Source organism: Conger conger, chromosome 1 (assembly GCF_963514075.1).
Source record: "Conger conger chromosome 1, fConCon1.1, whole genome shotgun sequence".
NCBI classification, from domain to species: Eukaryota; Metazoa; Chordata; class Actinopteri; order Anguilliformes; family Congridae; genus Conger; species Conger conger.
In genome coordinates this window covers 62308249-62329387 of record NC_083760.1, presented here as the reverse complement: position 1 = coordinate 62329387, position 21139 = coordinate 62308249, and positions in this window count along the sequence as shown.

Below are 21139 nucleotides of genomic sequence, written 5' to 3'. Positions count from 1 at the left end.
AGAAACTAATTTATTAAAACTGTTCCATGATATTGTTTGCAATTAATTGAAGAACATGACCAGAGTAATATTACTGGACAAGTAATGGTAATGGCCATGGCATAGATGATAAAAATGCAAATAAGTTATGGAGCACTGTTAATTGTGTTTTGTGGGAAGAAGGCCATTTCAACATGCAGTTGGCCATGCCCATCTGTCACTCTCACCCTCTGTCTATTTATTTATTGAGAGTATTTATCAATGCAAGTATAGTGTACTGTACAAAGCGTAATTAATCTGACAAAATGCAAGCTACCATTTCAAGATCAGAGAAGAGCATAATTAACAATTTCTCACTTATGAACTTATTTTTTTTACAGGTGCATCAGATGCTTAAAGGTCAACAGGAAAATAGTTGTGTTCTTATGTCTTGAAGAAGACAAATCAGGTGTGAGAAGAAAGAGGGGAAGATAAAAGAGAGGAATGAAAAAGGACACCTAAACCTCAGGCCCGTCTGGCAGTCAGTCTCGACAGCGCACCTGTAGAGCAGGCCCAGACCCACAGTCCCCTGTCTCACGAAATCACACGCAAAGAAAAGAACATATCATGCACTTCTGTTTCATCTCCATATAAACAATGTGGGCGAAGATGACTGGGATTCAGTAAAGACTTTGACCAATCTGTCTGACACATCTTGCACTAAAAAGTGTGTTTGATGGAAGGGGGCATATTATTTTGCTGCCTTTAAAACCTCAAAGTCTAACCATTGTCGACATTATGATTTTTTTTTGTGTAACCACCACCCCCATGCTTACATAACCAGATTCAAATAGTGTCCAACTTGCAAACAAACAAACTGCCACACAAATAAACAATCCAAAGACATATAGGCATATATTTTGTCTGTTTTAGATCCATTCTAAGCTTCCTATTTTCAAAGTTTCTATGATTTATTTTTTAAGGGGTTGATAATTTCATATAAAATATGCAAGCATTAGTATCATTTTCTACACGTTCTTATACTTATATATTTGAAATACTTTAAAATCACATTCTGTTCTCATTCTGTTTTTGTAGCAGAATTTATTACTTAAATCCATTTGCTAATCTTAAATATTAGCAGAAACACGATGAAAAGGCTTGTATTCTCTGTCATCTATTTTTCTGAGTAACATGGCTGTCTGAATAACATTTTTGCTTTGCAGTTTGCTGAATTGAAATTAAAATTCAGCAAGGGCATGAATAGAATAACTGAAAGAAAAACAATGAAGCACTTTAAGTGCTAGGCCTACAGTTAGACATTGCTAAGTGGGTGATGTTTATCTTAGCTTATTTATTTTTTGTTTCTTTCTTTCCCCCCAGTTTTGTGTGTTGTCTGCCTCATGTTCTATTCAGTAATGTTTGAAGATTCACTGTGATACACTGAACAATTTCATGAAAACGATCTGTGAATACTTCTTGTGAAAGATTAAGGTGAAAATCTTTCTTAAGCTATAGATTGAGACAGCAGTTTTATACCGTAGTATATTCAGTGTAAATTAGTTTAATAACAGCATGTTATTAAGTGTAACCACACTCATAATCACACACAATTATATCCTCTTAGGTGCTACTTGTAACCTGCGTTTAGGATTAATTGGTCAAGATTATTATTTTTATTTCCTATTTTATTCATCTGTGGTAGCAATGATCATTTTATGTGCAGTAAAAACAATTATATGATTTGTATGATAATTCACTTTCACTGGCTAAATGAGAATCCTTCAGTGCTGTCCAGGGGACAGTAACAATGCGTCCCCCCCTGAGGATCTCCAAAAGACCTGGATTCTCATCCACTCTGCTGCTTTCTGCTTGAGGGCTCCTCACAAGTTTGATTTATTACATTACCGTTCTGAACTTCCTGAGTTAAAATATGAGAATTTCTACATGACACATCCAAACCTGACATGTCTCTGACCTCTGGCCTTGAGAGAGAGAGGTGGGGGGTGTCTGGGGTCATCAGCCATTCACCAAAGACTATCTACTCTATGGAATGACCCATACATGCATTTTATAGAATTTCCATACAATATAAATTCCCAGCAACAACTAAAAGGACAACATATACTCAGTGAGCGCTTTATTGTGTATTTATTAGACTTATTCTTTAGACTTCTGCTACTGTAGCCTATCCACTTAGAGGTTTGACGGGTTGCATGTTCAGAGATGCTCTTCTGCATACCACTTTTGTAATGTGTGGTTATTTGTCACCATCCGGTCAGCTTCAACCCGCCTGGCCCTTCTCCTCTGATCTCTCATTAACAACATATTTACACACAGAACTGCTGCACACAGGATGTTTTTTGTTTTTTGCACCATTTTCTGCAAACTCTGGAGACTGTTGTGCTTGAAAATCCCAGGATACTCAAACCAATCTGGTACCAACAATCATTTCACAGTCAAAGTCATTTAGATCACATTTATTCCCCATTCTGTCATTTGGTCTGAAAAACAGCTGAACATTTTGAGCATATCTGCATGCTTTATGCATTTAGTTGATGCCATGATTGGCTGATTAAATATTTGCATTAACAAGCTGGTGTCCCGGTATACCTAATAAAGTGGTCACTGAGTGTATGATTCCTCTGAAGTGACAGAATGTGACCATTTCCCCTGGAAACCTTCTGTTGATAACAGTGGGATCTGAGGCCTGGTGCAGACAGCAATTAGGCATATTATTCGTGACACCATTTTTTGTTCTCCTCAGAGAACTTGTGCATATGTCTCTCACAGAATTAACTGCCATCATCCCTGATCTAACAATTTGCTCTTAATACGAGGGTCTGGGTTTTAGGAGGGCATGGTTCATATCATGGGGATGACCTTTAAAGAGTCAGGGCTTTGTCAGCCAATCAGATGGATGTGATGAAAGGGTTTTGACTGTAATTATGCCATTACAAGTCAGTCCCATTGCATGACAGTGGAGTAATTACAATGGAAGCCTACATCCATTTTAATCAATGTGACACTTTGTTTTCAAGGAGCAGTGATAATGAGCGACATTGACCATGGCATTTTGACCCGGAACGGATTCATTATCCTGTGACCGGTCCAGGTCACATTCCTTTTAACCTTTCTTGTTTTTATTGTCATAACCTGCATGCTTATTACAGCAAGTCAGTATCACTGTATACGTATGTTTACCTTGTATACAGTAGTTGATATTTCTATGGGAATAATATACAAACACATACATGCATAATATTCACACACTTATGCAGTATCTGAGCTGGGAAGCGGAGAGAGATAGGACAACATACAGTAATTACACACAATCGAGAGGAGAAATTTGAAAATTACACAAAAATGTTCAAAAATTCCAGAACGGTCCCATCCCGCTCCAACACAGACTCAGATACTTTGAGCGGATAATTACTATTGCTTACAGAGGAAGCCCCACTTGTCCCTGCAGTCTCAAAGTTGTACAGTTTGGGGTGTGAAAACCATTGACAAAGGAGAAATGGGCACTTACCTCTGCACAATATTTAGGACCAACATGCCAGCCCTGACAAAAATGTTAACTAAGCTTCCACCGCTAAATGGCTATTTCTGCCTTGGCAAATACTCTAGTCTGTCATTGTTGTCTGTTTTCTGCATGCAAAGCACTAAATATTCATCTTTTACATTATTTTCCTATGTTATATGAGGTTTTTGAATTACAGTCTGATCCATCTGGTCAGTTCTGATTTTGCCAGATTGAAAGGCAGAAATTCAAAATCGTAACTATTTGCAATGGATTTCTCTGATGGTTATGAAGTTTCAACTAATCATTCTCACAAAAAAACGTCTTGGACTTTTTGTTTTCTTGTGTTGCGAACATCAGAAAGGAACATGCAGGCACTTTCAGCCCAAAATGGAGAAAGGCAGTGAGCTCACTCTGAGGATGGCAGAAAGTAATAATGATGATGTGTAGTGGAGGGGATATGGCCTACAAACAATAAATTGGATCAGATACTGAGTGCATGGTAACATGTTTTTCTCTAAATATGGTTTGCAGGTGTTTATATCTTATGACAATAGAATAATTAATTGTCATCCACACAGCTAGTGAGCTGCATTTGATTAAAACTCCTTTTTGTGGAGGCTGTGATTTCCAGGAGGTCAAACTGCACAAAGACACACAGTTCAGCCATCTCTTCATGATTTCCTTTTTCATTATTTTATTTGAAAGCCCATTCTCTGTGCTAATAATGGAATATTTTTACCCAATTAAAATGGCTGGTTTTAAATGTATGGCTTTGATAGGCCTAAGTCTTTTGGCCACATACATATTTTTTGTGGCAACAACAGTATATGACAAATCCTCAGATTCTCATTATAGCTGTGGTGATTTGTCTCTTTCCTTTCTTCTCTTTCTGTCCCCCAATGCGAGAAGGCTGATCTGATAGTCCTCCTGGGCACTTCACCTAGGTAAGATGTTTGTTCAGAATACGTCTGGTTGGGAGGACGTGTGTGAGGTTCTACCCTATTACAGCCTGTTGAACTCAGTGTCTAGGGTTCCTGGATTGATGACAGTACTCTTTCATCGCTGTGTGTAGAGAATATGCAGAAGGCATGACAGAGGGCTTCATAGTTACAAAACAGAGATGAATCTTTCCGTTTGTCAACCAGAGCTGCGGCAATGGCTTCAACATGGCTGCCATGCAAGGTGTGTGTGGTGTATGTGTATTCGTGTGCATGTACATTTGTGCACACTTGATTGTGTGTGCGAGTGTGTGTGTGTGTGTGTGTGTGTGTGTGTGTGTATGTGTGGGCTTTAATTGGAAGGTGTGGAATCAGCCCTCTTGAGTCCACCAGAGGGTGATTCTGATAGTCCAGCACCTGTTAGGAAGGAAAGCACAGAGCCACAAAGCGCTTAAGAGCACCGCCGCAGAGCACCTGCCAGGCTCCGTCCCCGCCATCCTGCCTGGCTCCACCACTGAGACAGCCCGCCGCAGACCAGCACGGCGATTTAATAAGAACAGGCCAGCGTGGGACCCAGGGCCCACCCAGCCCCCTGGGAGAACATAAGCAGCCCCCACACCGCCGGCCTGCAGGGCGTTTATTGCAGGAGTGGGTAGCAGGGCCAGCCGGGGTCCCTCTGGCCTACAGACTCCAATATTAATGAGCAGTGGGATACCTGGGCCCTGGCAGCAGAGAGCCCAGCGAAGGTAAAGCCTCTTATGCCGTTTCTGGGCCTCCGTGCCAGCTGCATGCTCTCGGCAGGCCGCTCCTGCCAGTCACGTGGAGGCCCCCGCGGCCCCGCCTTAAAGGGACAGCGCCTCCGGGCTTCCTGTCATCACCATCCAGGGACTGTCGCTGCAATTCCCCAGCAGATAAGGTTAGATAAGGTGGCTAGGCTCCCTCCTGCTCCTCAGAAATAATATATAATATTAAAACTCTTTTTGTTAAGGCAGTGGCTGTCCAGAGTGTGCCTGACCCACTGAATAAACCTTCAGACTGTTACAATTGCAGATTTATTTCATTTGTGCGTGGGTGTGCATGTGTGTGAAATTCTTGACAGTTCAATTACTTTCAGCCTTTAGGAGACTAACACGTTTATTTCTTACTCGGAATCTGGGTTCACCTAATATTGTAATATTTAGCAACATGTTCAGAAAAACAATTACCCGACAGTGTGTTTGGCCACTAATATACAACTCCAGATTGTTCTTGTCCTAACTTGTGTAAACTTTGCTGTCTGGTAAATGTACACATTTTGGAACAAACTAAAGATCCAAATAAAAAAACACAATTCAAATGTCAGAAATTAGATTAACACATACTGAAGCCCAGGAAATTAACTTTCTCAGGCATGTCTGTAAGAAATTTGCCAGTTTTTCTTTCCACGTTTCTCATTTTGGATGGGGCAGAGGAAGGGAAAGCAGGCCAGAGGACTCTATACTACAGTTCAGCAAATAAACACATACCAACCAATCAACAACTGTCATCTGTTGATTTATTTGCACATTTACACCAAGAACAATTTTAAATCACAATTCAGCAGAAAGATTGTTCACCCAAAATATGTATTAAATGAGTTTTATTCCAAAATACAGTGTATGCTTTGAGCTGTATGATAATTGTACAGGACAAATATAAGATTAAAGATGAAGGTGAAAATGTGTGTGTGGTCTGTGTGTATGTGTGTGTGTGTGTGTGTGTGCTTGGTGATTTACATGCATTTACAGGAAGTTACTATCACAGTGTGAAGTAAAGATCCCTCCCAAATCTGTATTTAAAATGGCAACAATTTCAAGACCTGTTTTGACTTTGGTTTTCTTTATTTATATTGGATGAGCAGTACATTAGCAGTACATTGTTTAACTCTGGTTCTATCAAGGAAAAGGGTGAATGGAGGTATCAACTTAGTCCAAGAGTCACAAACCTTTACAGTTTACATACATGGTATTGCTTATATGATTACGTACCATTTTATGTGTTCTCTCAAACAGCAAGTGTTGCCATCTTTCCCTGCCCTAAAAGAATCTATATTCGACAAGTGGACCAACACACCCAAATCCCTGTTATGTAAACACATGGAACTATTAATTGTATTTTGATGATAATCTCAATAGATCTAAGACATACTAAATTTCTTAAAGTCACTATTTTGACAATAACTTTCTACAATGCAAGAAATTGAACTGAAAACATGACCACTGCTACCCACATTCTGTCACGTCGCAAAACAGTATCAAAACAGAATGGCCTGAAATGGATTTTGTACAGAATCAGTTTTAGCAGGCCTATTTTTTCACAGTATGCAAAGTAAGATGTTGCTCTACAGGAGGTGTGAGTTACATTGCTCTATTTTGAGGCCCAGTTCTGCATATATTAATATCTGTATCATTTCACGATTCATGTTAATGCTGTAGTAATGTATTTTTGTACCCAGTTTTCAGAGATTGAGTTATGTTCTTGGCAGAAGCAAGGCTGGTGTGTACTCATTTCTGTCTACTCCACCAAGCCTGGGCTCTCCTCTCCACCCAGCCCAGACTCCTCTCCACCCAGCCTGGACTCCTCTCACCACCCAGCCCAGACTCCTCTCTACCCAGCCTGGACTCTCCTCTCCACCCAGCCTGGACTCTCCTCTCCACCCAGCCCAGACTCCTCTCCACCCAGTCTGGACTCCTCTCCACCCAGCCTGGACTCTCCTCTCCACCCAGCCTGGACTCTCCTCTCCACCCAGCCCAGACTCCTCTCCACCCAGCCTGGACTCCTCTCCACCCAGCCTGGACTCTCCTCTCCATCCAGCCTGGACTCCTCTCTCTACCCAGCCCGGACTCCTCTCTACCCAGCCTGGACTCCTCTCCACCCAGCCCAGACTCCTCTCTCTACCCAGCCTGGACTCCTCTCCACCCATTGCCTTTTATGGGATTGCTAGGGTGTTTCCTTATGCAAATCAACATGAACAAGTACATACAATGAACATTTGTCATTCATTTTTGTAGGAACTTTTATTAAGAACCAAAGTAAAATGAATATAAGAAGTTTTGGAAATGAGGCCCATTGTAAGTCGCTCTGGATAAGAGTGGCAGCTAAATGCCTAAAATGTAAAAACGCAAAAAAATATACCTTCAATACATCTAACCCGCAAGGAGTACAGCACTGATTATAACAGGCTTTAAACACACACACACACACACACACACACACACACACACACTCACACACACACACACACACACACACACACACACACACATCAGACAGAATAAATTACATTCTTGTTTTTTGACTGGTAGATAGCCTTCACGGTCTCTCACCTTTCCTACTCACCGGAGGGACTACCCTTCACTCTCAAAGGTCATCCAATCTGGACCACCTGACTGCTTCCCCACTCATCCCCCATGCCCAGTCCCCCATCTGAGAGGAAGCCAGCTTTTAGCCCCCAAGGTACTCACTGTACTCCATTGGGGACCTTATTATACTAATTGCGTTTAAAACTCTGATTTTGGCCTCCCTCACCATCCCCAATATGTTCCAACTGATACCCACTTATGCACTCCCTTCCCTTGTTTCCCTAACACACACACAAACACACACACACTCACACCCAAACTCAGTTGAATACATTTGTCAGGGTAAGTAAATCAGCTTGTGTCACTTATTTGAATTCTTTTATGTCCTATGACTCCGCATAACAGCATCTGCTGAATGGATGGAGTCAATCAATCAATGAAATTGTATTTATATTACACATTTTACAAAGGATTTGTCACAATATGCTGCACAGTTTACCGTAAACCCCCACAGAGCAACTCTGAGGCAACAGTGATAAGGAGAAACTCCCTGGAAGTGGAATGGAAGAGTTTCCGTTTCTCTCAGGTAATACATTAATACATAAATGTAATGACTGACATGTCTGGATTCAAGGGTTTTCTAGGCATCGAAACCACAAACTGGTCAGAACAAATTCCAATAAAAAAGTGTTTTGTAATTATTCATGATAAACCTACACAAATGAACAGGTTCCACAAGGTTGAATATTCACAGTTCCCAGGGAGTCCATTACAAAATACAACATTTTCCATAAGGGTTTACCGTTGCAGATCATCTAATCGCTGTGATTAAAATGCATAACCCACAATGCAGCTGAAATGGTCAGTGATGACTGAAAGAAAGAGTCCAGTCCAGCAATAATGATCCATTTGGAATTTAAATGCACAGGCCTTCTACCCTCAACTTTCTGTTGTGCATTAAAGGTACAATAGGTAATTTTGGTTGAGAATAGCAGGAATAGCAGCAACAAACACCCTCAAACTACAACACTCCCCCTTCTCTGTAAATGTGCTGACGTTGAAACGCCATTGGCTGTGGCAATTAGAACCAATTTTCAACCTATGAGCTTGAATTAATTATTGTACAGCTATACAGTGTTTTGGTACAGAGTGACCGCCCGTCAACTGAATATTTTGAAACCTGATTTTAAGGACTACAAACACAGGCAGAGGGTGTGTCAGTGAGCCTTTTCCAATGATAAGAAGGGATTTACAATGGTCTTGTCACAATTCTTTTACACAAAAATCTTATCTATTGTATCTTTAAGCAAAAATAAATATAAAAGCATTTAAAAAAGCATTATCATTTATGATCGGATAACAATCACATGATTACAACTGGCAAGCCAACAAGTGGCATGAATAAGGATCAATTCCAGTAGGCATTGCAGCTGTAGGTCCCGTAAACCCTAAAATCTTTTCTGGAACCCAAACCAGGAGTGACAACCGGGGTGAAAATCATCTTGTTGTGAAGATTATCCGTGGGGATTAGCTTGGCATGTTGTGAATAGCGATCACACCGCCCCCATTGTAACAGTCTGCAGGGAAATTGCCACCAGCACCAATCCAGGGTCAGTGACGCCTCGCCTTAATCTTAACCCATGACCATTACAGGAAACAAAAGCTGGAACTGATCCTGGGTCAGTGATACCTTGCCTTAATATAATCTTAACCCTTGAACATTACCGGAAACACAAGGTGCAACTGATCCTGGGTCAGGGCTTGAGCCACGGAACAGTGGGGTTTCTGTGTCCTGAAGGGCATGTGGGGCAGGCTGCAGATGCATTCAGACAGCACTGCCTTGGCAGAATTCACCGCCACCTTGCGTCCGTGGGGCAGCCTCCAGCATCACCGGCTGACTTCTTAAAGCGCATTTCACATGCGATCAGGAGGCGACGTACAACACCCCACTCCGACAGGCTTTTTTTTTTTGAAAAACCTGCCTCTTCCGTTTTCTAGGAGAATAAGAAAAGAAGAGAAAAGAAAAGGGAAGAACGGAAGGTGAGCACAGCGACCGCTCCTCGGGCCCCGCGCAGCGCGTCAGGGGCCCCGCCGTCCTCGCCCAGGCCACCATTGTCATGACAGCATGCCCCTGCCACCGACATCCCTGTAATCGCCGGCTTTGTTTATCTTGGCCCCGGACGCGGCGGAGTGTCAGGAAGCATTTCCTCCGACCGCGTGAGGGCCTGCCACTGCGCGGCAATCTGGGCCCGCTTCTCAAGCAGCTAAACCCTTTGACACTGTGGTTTTTAATTAAAATTACATTATGATTAATCAGCCGGAAGGGGGGCTGGCTGCGTGAGGCAGGTTTGATTACAACCTGTGACGGACGTGCCCACTGCCAACTTGCTAAAGATGTGCTGGCAGATGCCAGGGACCGGGTCTGCCCGCGAAGCTGCTCGTGACAGTCCCGCGTGCGGGGGTCCTGGCCGGGGGGACGGGGGTGAGGGGGCGAGGAGGCGAGGTGTGGGGGTGGGACTGCAGGCTGTACTCAGCCCTCGGAACCACATTACACTCTCACAAATAAAGGTACAAAAAGTGTCGTGAAAAGATACAAATGCTTGTCGCTGGGGCAGTAGCCTATAGGACTTTTCTGGGAAATGTAATCCTTGAAGAACAGAAATGTGCTTCCACTGTCACTCTCTGCTCTTGTATTGTTCTATATTTCTGTTTATCCAGGATATTTTTCCCCATTTTGCTCCTAGTGGGAGAAATCTTGCAGAAAGGGGGCCATGGGGCATCGCTGTGCACCAACAACGCGTGACTAGCTTTGCTGCTCTTTGTAATGCTGGTGCGATGCCTCCATCTTTCTCTGAGACTCGTCTTTGCTAGGCAGGTGGTGTGCTGTACTGGAGGCCATGTGAGGCGATGTTAGAGGAAGGCAAGAGGAAATCCAACCCATTATACAGCGCTAATGTCAGACACATTCAGCTACCTGCTCAACTGCACTTATGTTTGATCGATAAACCGTCTGGTATGTTCAGCTCTGAAAAAAGAGCAGAATATATACTTGGCATGTAAATAATAGGCTGAGTGACACAGTCCAATAGTAAATTAAATTGCACAATGCTTTGATCTTTGTTTTTTTAATGAGAGCTCCGTCCATATACCTCCTGGGACAATGAGGGCCAGCTACCACTGACATGGTACAAACAGAGAACATGCCCTTGGCTGGACAGTGAAAGAGAAAATAAAATGACTGAAACAAACAAATACATTTTTTTTTAATACTTTAGAAATGTTCTCCTTTTATTAAGCTAAACCCCCCCCAACAACGCCAAAATTTTGACAAATGTAACTTTTTACCCAACCTGATTTTTCTTGTTTATGTATGTATTGATTTAAACAAATTTTAATTATAATAAACAATTAAATTAATTTAAAATAATTTACATTAACATTGGTCCACAGAGACAATTATTTTTCTATTGTATGTGGAGAATATATTTACATTCCTATATTTGATGAACATTTTTTTTAAAAATGAATATTGTATAATAATATATCATATTTCCAAATTAGTCACTAGAATAGGTTCTAATAAATCTTTTGCTTTGATTTTACATATTATGTTTATGGGTTTATGATTAGCTAAACAAAGAAAACTGTGACTGTCATGCTAGCAGCCATTGATTGGTCTGTTGCTTTTAGCTGTCAGATGATAGTATATTATTTCAATGTTTACATCATTTGGATATAACACACTCTATATTTTATATTCTTATACACATGTGATATTTAGCACATCCAAGCAAGTTGGAAATTGGGGAGGCATAAGACATATTGCATGTAATGACATATTTGTTACATTGCACATCGATGTGTTGTCATTAAACAGTGTCAGGAAAAAAGTCAGCTATGTCCAATGTATTTCAATAATTCCTTTCAAAACTTAGATCAAACTAAGACATGAATAATACATCAAAGTCATTTTTGATAATTCATGGAAAGACAAGGAAAAAATTAAGTTCACATTTGTATAAGAAAATTGAAACTAAATGTTATTATGAAACATCATGGTTGTTTGGCTCAAATGTATAGCACATTTGTGATGGGGTGAGGGATGGTCTTGAAGGGGTTAAAAACATGACCCCCCCCTGATTGTTGCGTACCATGTCAATATCCCTTATGACAGTGCAACAAGGTGTGTTGTAATTAGACAGGATAAGGGAAAAGGTCAGACATTGGATGCAGCTGTGACATTCCCCCCATGTCTACAGCCTGCCCCCCTATCCCTCCACATGGTTACGGTCACAAGCATAACCAGTGTCGTTTCTGGACTGTGTTCAGTGATACAGCACACTGCACTGTATGGAAGAACAACATTTAACACTGTTTATGTGTCTTCAGTCCTTATGATTTATTTGTGGAGCAACCTGTCTGTCTTCCTACATATCTTTCCAAATTATCTACATTATCCTGTATGGGCATGTGTTGGTTTTGTAGATGTGTTATATGTGCGTGTGTGTTTTTGTATATTTTGTTTGGCAGGGGGGTTGTGGGTTATGAGCAATAGGGCCTGAAGTTAAACCTCTGCTGTCTCCACAAACAACCCCTCGCTATCCTGGACACTAGATATAATGTGAAGCCAGGCCAGGAAGATTTGCTGAGATGCAACACAATCTCAGCCACATCTTCTATGGCCCCGAGGTCTGAAAATGGCAAGCAGCAAAGCTGCATCAGCTCTAATGCCATGAGAAACAGGGACAGTTCAGCTTCAGGGCCTGGGTTTTTAGATAATTTACAACAAGATAGCAGCCCTGTTTCATGGACGGAAAGATACTTGTCTGCCCTCACATGCAGAATATTACATAGCTCTGGCCCAGTTTATATAAATTGCATATTATATTTAATAACAGGACACATGGAGACGGGGGTAAAATGAATGACCTTTCACGGAACAGCATGGTCATACCTGGAAATAAAGCCTAATTCTGAAAATATACGGCAAATGAATGACATGAATTACTGTTTCTTTATGAGGCATTTCATTCCTTTGAACTATTCGATTATTGCAGATTAATATTTTGAAAAAAAAAGTTATATAAGGTAGACTAAATGTGACATTTTCTTTGCAATAAGATTTTAGTGACCTGTTGAAAAATCCCGTCTAAGAGCACACCCCAATGTTCTAGCAGCAAACAATTTGGCATGAAAGCCCTGCACATATGCCAGTGGACTGGGGGGGATGAGCCAGGCGGGATAGATATTACACACAGGGAGCGCTGGAGAGGGGTGGACTGGGCTTAATTAAAGATGGGGAGCCCATTACACTTTTGGTGCAGGCACATGTGCTAGCATCTGATGCTTTGGCGGGCTTCGCGACGATTTGCACCACATTCACGGCACTTAAGGAAATTTGACCTCAATATGCCCCCTATCACATGTCAACTGTGATAACCCTCAAAAACACAGAGCAATCTGTAGTGCACAACATACTTATGTCATTAAAATTAGCTTTTGTTATCATCTAGTTATTATATTATATAATTAGCATTATAAAACTTTGTTATATTATTTGTGTTCCATTTGCCACCACAGCCACAATATTACTCTTATGGCAGTCATTATTGGGACTATTCCCTGCCAAAAGGAGAAGATTTTAATTATCGCCGATGTTTCCTGTCACTCCCTTGCTGCTGAAATATTACTTTACGTTGATATGGTGCTTCCTGTGGCTGCTTTGACAGCCGGAATTAAAACTCAGTTGGAGGTATCTCACTGTCGAAAAGCATAACCCTTCATCCCAGAAAAAAAATAAAAACACTTTTAATAAGATGCTCCCGCTAATTAAAATGAGCATTGTATGTGTTTGTAAAACTAATGTCAAGATGAGGTATTAATTGACTTTTTTGTCCTGCTTTCAAAAGTTTTTAATTATTCTCTTCTTTTTTTTTTACAGGATTCAGGGTGGGCCACAGCAATAGTTTTTTAAAACTACTAAACCTTGGCTGTGTTACTGTAATAGAATGGTTAACTATTCCACATTCATTTTGGGACAACCAGGCATTTTAAAAACACTCTTTCGCTTCTATACAAAAACAACTAAAATGGTGAAAATACTAGCATATGTCCTTCACTGATATTCTGTTGGCTCAACTGATGTTCAACTCAAGAGTGTTCAACACTGAATTTCTGGTTTAAAAAAGTTCTGATTTGCTATCTTGCTATAAATTATAAATGATAAATTATATACATAAATTTATATAGATTTATACATAAATGCAATAAATGTAGGCAGCCTGTAGCGTAGTGGTTAAGGTACATGACTGGGACCTGCAAGGTTGGTGGTTTGATCCCCAGCGTAGCCACAATAAGATCCGCACAGCCGCTGAGCCCTTGAGCAAGGCCCTTAACCCTGCATTGCTCCGGGGAGGATTGTCTCCTGCTTAGTCTAATCAACTGTGCGTCGCTCTGGATAACAGCGTCTGCCAAATGCCATTAATGTAATGTAATAAATATTCTTGAAGGGCTATGACCAAGGAATGCAGAGATGATTCTAGTATCTAATCTTTAGTCACGAAAAGAGAAACATCTTGGTCACACTTGGGTGTTGGTGGGTTGGTGGGCAGGTGTTTGTGGGGGGGTGGGCATCTTCCTGAATGAGTGAGATCGAGACGCAAGATAATGAATTTGGATTTCATACAGTATAATGGAACAATCAATTAAATATACAATATATTGATATTAAATATATGACCAGTAATTCACAACAAAGCAGAGACAGCTGTTATACTAGCAGACAGCTCAACATTCAGAGAAAGAAATGCCTTATTTGAAGTGTTAAAGAACGATGAAAGGAAAAGGGAAAAAGAAAGTTTTTTAACAAATGTAAGTGGTGGTAGACAAAGGGAAAAAAATTTAATGAAAGAAAAAGAGCTTACTCTTGCGCTATGTAGCTTACTCTTGCCCTATGCCTCAGGCTGGTAGTGTTGACACATTTTATAAGGGTGAAAGGGCCTCAGTCTCTGTCGCCCTGCTGGACTGTTAAAGGGTGCAAGAACCACCTTCCCTGGACTACTGCCTCTACACCCTCTCCGTCTGCCCTTAAAAACACCCATGCCCCTCCCCCAAACTGCAGTTAAGTGCCTGGCTGGTATGGGATGCCAGGCTGCCCAGTCGGCCAGCAAATCATAAGCAGTGCTGTGAGGAAGCTTGTGCCAGTCTCTAGATGCCCTCATTCTTTGACCCCCCAGGGCAGGAGTCAAGCTCTCCTCATGGCAGGGCACCCCAACCCAGCAGCACAGGGAAGGACCTGACACGTCTCATTCCCTGTGAAGTGCGTTGGCCTGGATAGATGCCTCCCCCAATCCCCCCCCCCCCCCCCCCCCGCCCCCTGCCCCCGTACACCCCTCCCTCTCTTCCTGCTGGTTAAGCCGTGACCCTCCCCACACTGTGGACAAAAGCCCTGCCAACCGCCTGCTTGGGACGGAGACGGAAGAGGAGAGAGCAGGAGAGGGAAGGAGATGGAGGGGAGGGGAAGGAGTGGAGAGGAGGGCAGGGGAGAGGGGGATGCAATAAGCCGTGTAATGCCTTGCCCCCCCACTCCCCTGACAGTAGACACTTTTTTTCACTTTAAAATTCTACTATCTGAAAAAGATTATGACATACATTTTGTGGTTGTTAGTGCCAGGAGGATACAACTAAAAGATTCATGCCATTGACCCTTTTAACACAATTCTTCAGATCTTAATAGGTTCTCATTCTCCAGGACTTACTCTCCATAATCTCTCAATCTCTCTCTCTCTCTCTCTCTCTCTCCCGGCTCTCATTTGAAAAATCTGTGGCCCATGACTAATGAGGTATACAGATTCAGACTAATAGCGTGGAGGTGGGTGGAGGGTGGGGTGGTATGACTGTGGGGCTGGAGGCTGAGGTGGTGCGGCCTCTTCGGCAGGGTGCTGTGACTCATCTCTTAGGGTCTCAGTGACTCCTCGCCCCAGGGAAGGGTGCTCCTGAGTGGGGCTGAGGGCTCCCAGTGACATGGGCTGGCGGGGTGTCTCCTCCAGCACCTTAAATTGTTTTAAAGGTTTTCACGCTTTACGGGGTGAGAGTGGCATAATGCAAAATGGAGCCTGCGGTGGTGGTTGAACAGGGGCTGGGGGGTGTCACCCAGAGACCAGGCATAGCTGAGGACTTTCTGTATACACTAGGAGCCTAAAGGGGTCATCTTCAGTCAGTGTTGTCGTCAGTCCAGTGTCAGTATTGTCGTCTGCTCACTTCTCTTATCAAACTGAATACAATCAAACATTTCAACTTCTACCTGAAAGTCTGAACAAACATTCAAACAGTTTGTAAACTGAATACAAATTCAGATAGATGTTGTAAGCTGATAGATTACATCATGATGCTGTTAACCATCAGGTTTTGGGTCAATATGACATGCAGTGTTTGACATCTTGATACTGTATGATTTTTCTAATTTAAATCGTAAACATGCAATCAACAGAATGCTATTTTTTCAGAAGTCCTGTACCAACTTTGCATGTGTAACTGCATAAAATGTCAGAAAAATATAACCATTTTTATGTCAGATTTCTTTGGCGCCAAACTTTCACTTACTGTACCTGTGGATTTAAAATGAGTTCAAATTGACCTCAAAGATAAATGTGGTCATACAATCTTAACAAAATATGAGGGTTAAACTATTCAAATTGACATAGCTGCACTATACTGTGTGTTTTCATGGATTGTTGAAAATCTCTCCTCAGAGTACTTAAATTACTTCTTAGTTCATTAGACACCCCCTATCACACACAGTGACACAGATGCACACACACGCACTCACACATACAACCACCACAAACCATTGAATGTCAGTCAATACACTCAAGAAGCTATCGAGACTGGAGCCTGTGTCAGCGATGTGCATGATGGGTTGCTCTTGTAATGGGGTGTCAAGAGAACATTTTGCTCTGTCCTTCGTTTAGTTAAATTATGGACAAAATAACTAATAGATTTTTCCCTCATCTCTCCTCTAGCTAGCTCTCAGTAGCCCTCTCCTTGCTGCAGTCTCATTAGAGACGCATTTGAAAGCCTCTCCCCATCCCTCAGAGTTTCCTCCTTTTGTTGCCGATAACAAGGCAAAAGGACTAAAGGATACCTTTCAGCTGCAGGAAACTTTTTTTGTAATTAACCTTATTCAAGCTCAGAGGGAAGAGGAAAGGCTGGAGACCAGAAAGTATATTAAAAAAAAACTTGAACAAAAGACAAGATGCTCTTTGCGATGCTGTTTAGAGCTTGTGGATTCTATATGGGCCCTATTCATTCGGCATAGCCCTATTTCTCTTTCAGACGTCTCCTTCCCCTTTTTACACATTCAACTTAAGTTCTGACACGTAATGAGCAAAACTTCAGAAATTTATGATGGATCCTTCCAGCCGGATTGAGTCTTTAATGAATACAGAAACATAAAACCTGAATGGCCGACTCGTTTGCCCATCTTACACAAACCCATGACCATCTCCTGAAGAAGGCCACCCAATACTTGGCCATATTAGAGAGGTATAAAGCAGAAGGAAAGTAATTTTGTTCCTGCTATTCTCACTGTGGCCTGTGCTTTTCAAAAAGTCATAATTACCTGACTCAGGGTCCTTAGGAAGATCCAGGAGTCTTTGTGCACTTCTTTTTTTTTCTCCTAAAATGGAAGAGATATTAATATTTCTTCCTCATTTTCTTCCTGTTCTGCTTTCATCTCCACTCTCTCCAACGTTCTCCAATCCCCACCCTTGCCAGGTTTAGCAACTTTAAGACAAAAACCATGAAAAATAATGGGGATTTATCCATTGCTGCATGATTTAGGCGTATCCCCAGTGTGTCCTATTAGTTTAATCACAGATTTTCCTCTTCAGGAGCACTGAGGTCACAGAAGCTACATTTTTGCATGATTTAAGCAGATTCAGCTCCTTTTCTTGAAGTTCCCTGTTAGCCCCATTAGAGTTCCATCTCAACCTTCTCACTCTGTCTGAGCACTGGAGCCACTTATTCCATCAGAAAATGGAATGAACAGGAAGCATCATTTGTTTTAGTGCAGCTCTTGTGATTGTTATAAATGGTTGCTCTTTCATGCAACTACAGCCCTCTGTGCATTAATTTATAAATGTGTAATGTGTATTTGTGTGTCAGAATGTATGTGCATTGGTGTGCGTGTTGTATGTGTGCGGGTCTAGATTATAAAAGCAGTCAGGACTGACCCTCCAGGCATCCACCAGGTTTATGAGTCATGAGTCTTCCAGATATACTCATGTTAAGGCAAAGGATTCACATGCACACACAGTAGCAAACACCTAAACAAATCATGAATTCTATTTAAAGCAGAAAACACACATCTGAATCGTTTCTATTTTTATTTAATGTTGAGGTTTTTTTTTTCTTCTTCCTACTGTGTAGTATTTACCTCATATTACCTTATTCTATAGTTTTCAGGTTTTTGATGTTAATGTGATACTGAAAAAAGACATATACTTAATAAGGACTTTATTAGGTATTCATTTGAGTTAATTGACTTATTGGTCTTCTGCTGTTGTAGCCTATCCACTTATGATATGATGTGTTATGTGCTCAGAGATGCTCTTCTGCATACCACTGTTGTGATGCGTGGGTATTTGCGTTACTGTCACCTTCCTGTCAGCTTCGACTAGTCAGGTCCTTCTCCTCTGACCTCTCTCATTAACAAGCCGTTTTAGCCCACAGAACTGCTGCCACTGGATTTTTTGTCTCTGCAAACTCTAGAGAAGTTCAGCATGACAATTCCAGGAGGTCAGCAGTTTCTGAGATACTCAAACCACCCTGTCTGGTACCAATAATCAGTCCATGGTCAAAGTCACTGAGATTACATTTTTCCCCATTCTGATGGTTAATGTGAACATTAACTGAAGCTCCTGACCAATATCTGCATGATTTTATGCATTGCACTGCTGCCACACGATTTTACAGGTGTTCCTAATAAAGTGCTCCATGAGTGTATACAAATAAAATTGAAATTATAAAGAATAGTAAATACAGAAATGAAGTTATACATCTTAAAAAGGTCCTTGCTGCATGGTGCAGTATCTGTTTACCAGGGCAATAAGAAAATTCAGAAGGGGACAACCTGTAAATATGAAATAAGATTTTAATTCTGTAGAGAACCCCCCCTCCCACATCTAATCAGAGAGAAGCCCCAGGCTTACCTCAGTGTGTCAGAGCTAACCCACCTCCTAAGTCCTGAGATTCAACAGCTTTCTGTGCAGCTGATGCAAGTCAGTCAGTAATTTCCATGACGACTGTGAGTCATTCACAGTTACTTTACTGGAGTTTCCCCGTTATGCATTTGTGTACGAGCGTGCATATGTATATGTGTGTGTGTGTGTGTGTGTGTGAGAGAGAGAAGAGCTGGAAGGAAGAGAAAGTTGAGAAAGTTGTGATCTTGGTTTTCTCTGGACTGCTGTAATACAGAGCAGAAATGATGAAAAAACATGAATAAAATGTTTAATTTTAGATTTGTTATATCACGCGACAATTAACATGAGATGCTAATATTACACCTTATCTTATTTCTAATGAGATGAAGATAAAAACTGAAATCTCTCATTTACATAAGTATTCAGACCCTTTGATGTGGCACTCCAAATTGTGGTCAGGTGCATCATGTTTGCTTTAATTATGTGTCTAGACCTTGATTGGAGTCCACCTGTGGCAAATTGAATTGACTGGACATAGTTTAGAAAGGTACACATGTATTGGAATGACAAGGCTAATCCCTTTGTTTTTGCAATACACTGAATACATTTGGGGTTGAGATAGAATGACTAACAGAAGACAAGAATTCAGAATTTCAGCTTTTATTTACTGGTATTTACTCCTAGATGTGTTCAACTACTTAGAACATAGCACCTTTGGTATCAGACCACCCATTCTTTAGGTGAGAAAAAGTATTGGAACAGAAAGTATTTAAGTAAATGAAAGTAAATGGCCAAGAACCCAACGGTTACTATAACAGAACTATGGGTCACTATGGGAGAACCTGCCAGAAGGAGGATCAGCTCAGCAGCACTCTATCAATCAGGCCTTGGAAGAGTGACTAGACCGAAGCCACTTGAGTAAAAGGCATATGACAGCCTGCTTGGAGTTTGCCTTGAGCTTGAGGAAAATAATTCTCTGGTCTGATGAGACAAAAATTTTACTCTTTGGGCAGAGCTCCAAGTGCTATGTCTGGCCAACACCAGGCACTTCTCATAACCTGGTTAATACCATCCCTGTGGTGAAACATGGTGGTGGCAGCATCATGCTATGGGGGTGCTTCTCAGCGGCAGTCACAGGGACACTGGTCAGAATTGAGAGAAGGATGAATGCTGCCAAACACACAGAGGTCCTTGAAGAAAACCTGCTCCAGAGTGCACGCAACCTCAGATTGGGATGATGGTTAACCTTTCAGCATGACAATGACCCGAAAGCATACAACCAAGACAATGCTGGAGTGGCCTCAGGACAAGTCTCCGACTGTCTTTGAATGGCTCAGCCAAAGACCAGACTTACACCCCATAGAACATCTGTGGAGAGACCTGAAGATGCCAGTTGACAGACACTTCCCATCCAATCTGATGGAATTTGAGAGAGTCTGCCAGGAAGAATGGAATAAACTGCCCAAATCCCGGTCTGCAAAGACTCAAAGCTGTAATTGCTCTCAAAGGGGCTTCTACAAAGTACTGAATTTACAGGTCTGCATACTTGTGTAAGTGTGAGATTTCAGTTTATTTTTAATACATTCTAAAAACATGTTTTTACTTTATCATTATGGATTATTGAATGTAGATTGATGGGCAAAAATAACTATTTTATCCATTCAACATTATATCTGGAACACTGCTGTATCTTTATTTGGGACATTTAAGATATGAATACATTATGCATTGGCCATTTTGATTTTTTATGTAAAAACATTGGGCCTCATTTCTGAAATGTGAGCTGAATGAAATTCACTGTAAATCCATCGGAAATGCATTTGCACAAATAATGTGGGTATCAAATATAAATATTTTTGTAGAAGCCGAACTCACTTCACGAGTGGTCTCAGCTGTTCGTATTATGTGTGGTAATTAAAGCGCACTGCTGTAAAGTGTGCTTTGTGTGTTTATTATTCCATTCATTAATATTTTGGGGGGATTTTGAGTGGCAAAATTATTTTAATAATCAAACTGAATATTATAATTATTCATATCATATAAAAACGCAACAGGATTCAACATTAAAATGGATGTTTCATTCCGGTAATTCAGATTAATTAATGCTTAAGTGGAGTTTAGTATAAATTAAGGGTGATTTGATGCATGTATAGTTGAGACTAATTTCTCTAACTGTGGTACTGAATGTTGCCGTGG